This window comes from Suncus etruscus, chromosome 4 (genome assembly GCF_024139225.1).
Source record: "Suncus etruscus isolate mSunEtr1 chromosome 4, mSunEtr1.pri.cur, whole genome shotgun sequence".
Lineage (NCBI taxonomy): Eukaryota > Metazoa > Chordata > Mammalia > Eulipotyphla > Soricidae > Suncus > Suncus etruscus.
Window position 1 is genome coordinate 110,238,870 of NC_064851.1, and position 7,949 is coordinate 110,246,818.

Sequence of the window (7,949 nt, forward strand, 5' to 3'; positions counted from 1 at the left end):
CCAAAACTCTGCTTCTTAGAATATACCCCCAAGACCCCAAAAACAAAATACAGAAAAGACAGCTTTACCTTTATATTAATTGTGGAACTAACAATAGACAAAATCTGATAACAACTCAAGTGCCCAAGAGCAGACGAGTGAATACAGAAGCTTTGATATACCTACCTACACAATGGAATATTACTCTGTCATAAGAAAAGATGAAGACATGCAAGATTCTGCTATGTGGATGAATGTGAATAGTTTCAGCATGAGTGAAGTTAGTCAGAGGGAGAGGAATGGACAAAAGGAGGAGATGGAAATAGATTGGCACATTTCTCTCATATGTGAAATATAAAGAAACATAGCTGGGGAATAACATGTTAAGTCAACATAAATAAAGTGTATGAAAACTGGGTTTTCAGTAGGAAACTTGCCACTGAGTTGTGGGGGATTAAAGTGGAGAATAGGTCAGGGAAAGGTCACCCTAAAGAAGAACAGAGTACAGAAGTGAGGTAAATGATATCAATGATTCTCTTATCAGTAAGAGTATTGCTTAAAAATATGCTTAAAAGGAAAGAGTGAAAGAACAAAAAAAGAATAAGTATCTGTCATAAAGGCAGACTAGGAGGTTACAAGAGAAAACAGTGGACATATGAGGGCTAGAATAATAGCACAGCTGTAGGGAGTTTGCCTTGCATGCTTCTGACTTGGGATGGACCTGGGTTCGATCCCTGGCATCCCATATTGTCCCCTAAACCTGCCGGAGCAATTCCTGAGCACAGAGCCAGGAGTAACCCCTGAGCGCTGCTGGGTGTGCACCCTCCCCCAAAAAAAGAAAATAAAATAGTGGACACTGGTGAAAAGATTGATGTGGAACTATTAACACCTAGAAATCTATCATAAAAAACCTTATAACTTCCTAATTCACAATGATTTAATTAAAAAATTATTACCCCTTAGGATGAATCCAAAGATCTGGGTCAAGCAGAAGATAAAATCGAGTCTTTAAAGAATAAAACTTATTCCAGGGGGCCGGGCGGTGGCGCTGGAGGTAAGGTGCCTGCCTTGCCTGCACTAGCCTAGGACGGACCGCGGTTCGATCCCCGGGCGTCCCATATGGTCCCCCAAGCCAGGAGCGACTTCTGAGCGCATAGCCAGGAGTAACCCCTGAGGTTACCGGGTGTGGCCCAAAAACCAAAAAAAAAAAAACAAAAAAAAAAACTTATTCCAGGTTGAGGACCACAGATTGCCAAAATCTAGGTAGCAGAAACTCATTCACAAGGATCTGATGGTATTAGTAGTGTTATTATGAGGAACTCAGTGCTCTGGTGAGATTTAAAAACATGTAGCCTGTGCCAGTCCTCACTTCCTTGGGCATCCTTCACCAATGTCAATTCTTTATCTCTCAAATCCCAGCAAACATTGGTGGAGATGGAAAGTAAAGGTTATTCACTCAAGTGCTATAATTTATACTATTTATATTTTCATACTGTTCAGTAATTTGAATGTCATAAAAAACTTTAATCAGTTCCCCATGTTTATTCTATTTTAACTAGTTTTATGGAAAAGAGGCAAATATTTATATGCTGTAATGAATTGCATATGCAAAAATATTTCAATGAAGGAAATATGGGTCAAAAAGGAAGTCAAAACTTATCTCAAAACCATGTGTTGAAAAGATATCAATTTTGGATAATTTAAAAATACATTTATTGTAAAAATAAAATAAATCAGTCTTTTGTCTAGTCAAAATTTTGAGAACATAAAGCTAAACCTCATAGTTTAAATATGACTTTTCCCCCTTACTCCAATCTTCCATTAATTCCAAATATATCTATATATGTACATATATACCCATATCAAATATTATATCCAAATATTTATATATACCAAATATATATAACCTGCATTACAACATATATATATACTTTTAAAATATAGCAAGGGTAGGGATCAGTGAATTTTAAATTAAAAAGCAATTTTTCACAGTTAGATACCTGTCTTTTCTTTTATCATATTTACCAATAATTTTTCAGTTTTGGGATTCATTTTTGAGCTAGAGCTGACAGTGATTCAAGGTCTCTTCCTTGTCTCTCTTCCTGGCCCCAGTTCTAATCTATCTCCAATTATTACTCCTTCACATCCTGCATTCTTTTTACCTTTTTCTATTTTTCTAGTTGTGGTTGTCTCCTACCTTAGTAGATTTCTCTGTCAATAACAAATTCATAAATATCAGCTATATAGGCACAAATTCAGAATGTGATCATATAAGCTTGTAGTCCCCTGAGTCTTTTGTATTCAAGTTTCACTTCAGATAATGCTATCTTGTTAGTAGTAGAACTGAAAAAAATCATTGTATGATTTGCAATAAGGACAATAGAAACACACAAAGCATATGCTTTTGTCTTCTGTACTATATTTGTTCTCAAAATGTGTGCAGTAATTCTTAGATGACTCTAGCTTTTATTACTCCCAAACACAGAACACAGAACACAGAATATATTTATTCCCATCCCCTTCCCCTTTCTTTTTTTGGGCCATACCCAGTGATTTCTGGCTATGTGCTCAGAAATTGCTCCTGCCTTGTGGGACCATATGGGATGCTGGGATTGGAACCCAGGTCTGTCCTGGGTCAGCTGCATGCAAGGCAAACGCCATACCGCTACACTATCATTCTGGCCTCTTTCCTTCCCCTTTCTTACCTTCATAATTAATTGATCATGACAATTTTAATTTTATTATGACAACATTTAAAGATGTATTCTTTGTTTTCCTTCTAACAACCACTATTCCTAACCTTTCTCTCACCTAGATTATGACACTATACTTTTTTTTTTTTTTTTTTTTTTTTGGTTTTTGGGCCACACCTGGTGACGCTCAGGGGTTACTCCTGGCTATGCGCTCAGAAGTCGCTCCTGGCTTGGGGGACCATATGGGACGCCGGGGGATCGAACCGCGGTCCGTCTCCTAGGCTAGCGCAGGTAAGGCAGGCACCTTACCTCGAGCGCCACCGCCCGGCCCGACACTATACTTTTAATTGGTCTTTTCACTTTAAAACACTGCCTCCATACTCTTATGCCAACATTAAAACTAGAATTCTGCTGAATCACATTCTGTGGCACTCAGCATCATATTCAAGCCCTTTATTTTCATATACATAATTTTCTGGGTGCCCATGTAGTCAGGGTCTACCTTATGAGTATTATAACTCCAAGTGAACCAATTTTACTTCAGAAGATATTCATTTCATACACTCTGAAAGCATGTTATCATTTCCTGAACTGAGCTTTTACTATCTTTTTTTTTGTTTTTTGTTTTGTTTTGTTTTGATTTGATTTGTTTTGTTTTGTTTTGGGGGGGGTCATACCCAGCAGTGCTTAAGGATTCCCCTGGCTCTACGCTCAGAAATGGCTCCTCGCAGGCTCGGGGGACCATATGGGTTGCCAGCATTCGAACCACCATCCTTCTGCATGCAAGGCAATCACCTTACCTCCATGCTATTTCTTCGATCCCGCACTGAGCTTTTTCTTAACTTCATAGCAAGTTATTCAAGTTGTTTTACGGCATTGCTTCCTGCAGGGAAGACTTCAATGGTTCTTCAATTGTTGTGTATTCTATTTCCTACTGTCTGGGAAGGGTCTAATAATGATTTCAATAACATCAAACCACTGCATTGCATTAAAACTAATTTTATTGGTTTCTTTCACAAATTAGAAAACTTCTTTTAGAGAGTAGAAAGGGCTCCTTGTCATAGAATATATTCATTGAAGATGCCTTGTTCTCAAAGGTGATTAATTAATTATGTACCCACAATAAAGCATAAGGCCTGCAATAAAAGATTTTTGAGGGGAGGGAAACATATTCAGACAGGAAAACAGCAAAGAAAGATTTATACAATGGGCAGAACATTGTAAGATGTGTGAAATCCAATAATCCAATAAGCAGTGTTCCATAAAAAGTCGTGTCAGAAATAGACATCAAGCACCAAAGTAAGAGATTTGTCATGAACCATGATGGAGTCCTGCTTACCAACATGAAACATGTAGTGGTGGTATAAAACAAACAGACGAGTAAAGGCTGTGTCAGCAGAAGAAAGGAATTTTACTCTGAAATGTGATCAATTTTCAATAAAAAGGCAATATATATCACTCATTCAACATGAATTTGAGTTGTTCACCAGTCTAACAACATTAAACATGTTAAAAACCTGGCCCCAAGGGGCTGGGCTGGGTGGCGCTAAAGGTAAGCGTGCCTGCCCTTACCTGCGCTAACCTTGGACCGACCGCGGTTCGATCCCCCGGTGTCCCATATGGGTCCCCCAAGCCAGGAGCAACTTCTGAGCACAGAGCCAGGAGTTAACCTCCTGAGCGGTACCGGGTGTGGCCCAAAAACCAAAAAAAAAAAAAAAAAAAAAAAAAAAAAACAAAAAAAAAAAAAAAAACCTGGCCCATGAGAAGTTTCTATAATTGCTCTGTTTTTTACAATTTGAGAGTGTGGGACCCCTGAGGACTTCTGCTTTCTCTATGAAAGTTCTGCTTTTTGCTAAACTGCTTATTAGCTCTGTACTCCCTGTGTTAGCTTGTATGCCATTAGGAATGTGACCTTCAGATAAGTTGGAGACAAAGGGGGACCAGATGGCCAGGACGACCTGTGTGGATGTAGGATGGGAGAGATAGGTAAAAGGGAGATACTTTGCGTCAATGTTTGTTACCATGGAATCAGGCTCTCTGAATTTTAACGTTTAAGTGGGACCCAATGGAATAAAGGACTGTATTCTTTGATATGTGGCAAGTGCCAATTAGGAAAGTAAATGCGTGGGTCTAGATGATGCTGAACATCTATATAACCTGCGTGGAATAGTGTCTTGGGGTCCTTGAAGAGAAGCCTGCTGTCAGGTGGGAGTCTTGGACCCTCTTAGGCTAGCTAAGAAATAAATCGACTCTGTATTTTGCTTTCTCATGCCTTTTTGTGAGTTTACTGATTTCTCTCCCCACTCTACTTTCTCTCTCTCCTCCTCTCTCTCTTTTCTCTCTATCCTCTCTCTTTTCTCTCTCCTATCCCTCTCTCTCTATTTTCTCTTCTCAAATTCAAACTCATGCCCAACAGGAAGATAAAGCATGGAAAGGTTAAAGCAGTTTATACAAAATTGCATAGGCTAGTAAATATATTAATTAGTACTTAACACCAGAAAATATGGCAACACACCCCCCACCCCTTTTAAATTTTTGAGGAATTCTGATCAGGGAAAGAAACAGAATTTTAGGGGTTTGGCTGATTTATTTCACTTTAATTGTATTACCTTGAGGAACATGCTTACAGTCGTTAATGCTTGAGGTTAACTATTGCATTAATGTCTGAACTACTGATGAAAAGTTACTGCATCTTGCTAGCACCTAAGTGCCCAAACTCCTCCATACCCCAATTGTCTTCATTACCTTCTGTTATAGTGCAATTAGTCAGACTAGATTTTGGGTTCTGGAATTTTTAGGGATGGCAAAATAAGAATTCGCACAGCCACCAATTTAGATTTCAAGCTTCTTATTCTGAGATCAACAAGAAGAGCAAGAGGAATCTCTGTTTAGGGTCTGGGACAACCAGGCACAGTGGATAAGACAGTAGATCCTCCAGTAACTTATTGCAGTAGCAGCAACTCACAATACCCAATCCTCACTCCCAGAGCTCACCTGTTCCATTTGTTTCTTTGTAATGGCAGGTGCTTGCAGTTGATTCCTGTTCTTCCAGGATCTCATTTGCCAGCAACTCATTCGTCCCTCCCCCAGTTGCCTGATTGGTTGTGTGCATGAAAAACAATCAATCTGATTTTTGTACTAAACAAACAATTCCAGCTCAACTTGATGAAGACCAGTAAATTGCCTCTTTCAGGCACCTTCCAGACAGTCTGCATAAAGACATCACTACCATCATTCCATCCTGCTGTGACACTTAGAACCTGCCTCTTTGGTCCTTCTCCACCCTCCAGTTCAGTATTCTCAGTTCATGACTAAAAGGCCAATAATTTGTTATTGATTGACAGTATCTATTCTTTGTTTTATTTTGTTATATACCACAGGTGACTGAAATCATCCGGTATTTGTCCTCCTTCTGACTGATTTCAGGTAAAATGACACCCTCCAGTATCATCTAAATTGCAGCACATTAAAAGAGTTCATATTTTATTAAAAATGAATAGTATTTGGTTGTGTATCTATGCCATCATTTATTAATCCATCCATCTATTGTTGGCTATTTGGATGGTTTCCAGATCTTGGCTATTATACTAAGCCAATACAATAAACATGTGTGCATAATTTTTTTTTCAAATTCATATTTTTGTGTTTGGAAGGTAGAGGCCAACAGATGGAATGGCTAGTTCATGTGGAAACTTTCTTACTGTTTTGTGTGATTTTATACTGTTTTTCATAGAGGCTGAACTACCTGGCAGTGTAAAATGGGTCCTTTAACTCACATTTTCATCAACACTTTTTATTTTCAGTCTTTCTGTCACAGGCCATTATCAGTGCCATAAAATATCCCATTGTCAATTTGATTTTCATTTTACTGAAAATTAAAGATAATGAACACTTTTGTGCATTCCTGCTGGGCAGATGATTTTTGTTTGTTTGTTGTAGGGATGTTGATTTGGGGTTTTTCTTTGGGGGTGTTGTGCCAGACCCAGCTGTGCTCAGGGTTTACTCCTGGTTCTGTGCTCAGCAATAATTCCTGGCAGAGCTTCACAGACCACTTGAGATGTCAGGGCTCAAACCCAGGTCGGTTCCATGGAAAGCAATTCCCTACTCTCTGAACATTCTCTGTGGTCCTGATTCACTTTGAGCAAGCTGAAGCATCTATTGCAAATGATGACTGTCAATTTTATTGGTTGAAGCCTAAATTCAATTATTATCCAAAGTGAATAAAGTTAAGAGACCAGCAGTTTTAAAGTAATGTTAAACAAGCTTTCTAGAGCCTGTCTAGAGTACAGGTCGGTATGGGATGGGGAGGAAGGACACTTGGGATATTGGTCATGGGAATGTTGCACTGGTGAAGGATTTTATATATATTTAAAAAATCAAAAAAAAGAAAAGAAAAGATAAGGCCTCCCAATTCTTACCACAGGCTATGTTCTTTACACTGACTGTATAGAAAGAGGAGATACAGTAAATGCACCCCATATACACCTCAACACAGGCCCTTTGCCTGGTCTGTATTGTGAATTGGGGGACAAAAAAATAAAGTAGTGTTAAGATGATAAATAATATGATCCACTTATTAATGAGTTACTATGTTATCCCTTAACTATCATTTAGAAATGCAGAATTAGGGCCTTTTATTTAGGTACCAAGAAATACGACAGTGAGGAGGTGAATCATTCCTGGAAACATGGGAAACATGCTATCTGTCTATAAAAGTAGATAGAGGCAGTAATTAAAAAGAACCCTAAACCATCAGGACAACTTGGAGGTAAGGACACCAAGGAGTACCATATATTCCCACCAAAGATGAAGGGACCTTTGAAACCAGGACTCTAAGAGGGATTAGACAATGTGACATTGATAAATTGAGTTAGACAAAAGATAATAACTCTTGCACTCTGTTTGCAGGTAGGGCTTTTTTAGAGGCAATAAATATGTTACAACTGTTTCTCAAGAAAAAACACACAGAAGCTCGCATACCCCCTTTGTTCATGATTCCTTGGCCCTCAGGGAAGCCAGGGGTGCTTAAGACCTGCTATAGCAGTAAAGAAGACAAGTTCTGAAAATATACGTGCACCCAGGAGGTCATACCCTGATGACCTCAATGTCCATCCTGTTTACACCAAACCCCACTTTCTGTTTGCTAAGAAATAAAAAATATGGATGTCCTCAGTTCCTTCTACCCTTATAATCTCTTAAACAAAGGACAACTAATGCAGGCTGAATTATTGCCTCTACCTTTCTCACATTCTGAATTTCAGTAGAAGTTTCTGTCTT

The 7,949-nt window shown here is 38.7% G+C and overlaps 1 non-coding gene across 1 annotated transcript; it reads left to right on the forward strand.

Moving 5' to 3' along the window:
• The first annotated feature begins 7,073 nt into the window (after positions 1–7,073).
• On the forward strand, positions 7,074–7,206 carry LOC126007836 (small nucleolar RNA SNORA51). Its single transcript, XR_007495316.1, has one exon. It is a non-coding gene; the product is annotated as a small nucleolar RNA SNORA51 (small nucleolar RNA).
• The last annotated feature ends 743 nt before the right edge of the window (positions 7,207–7,949 follow it).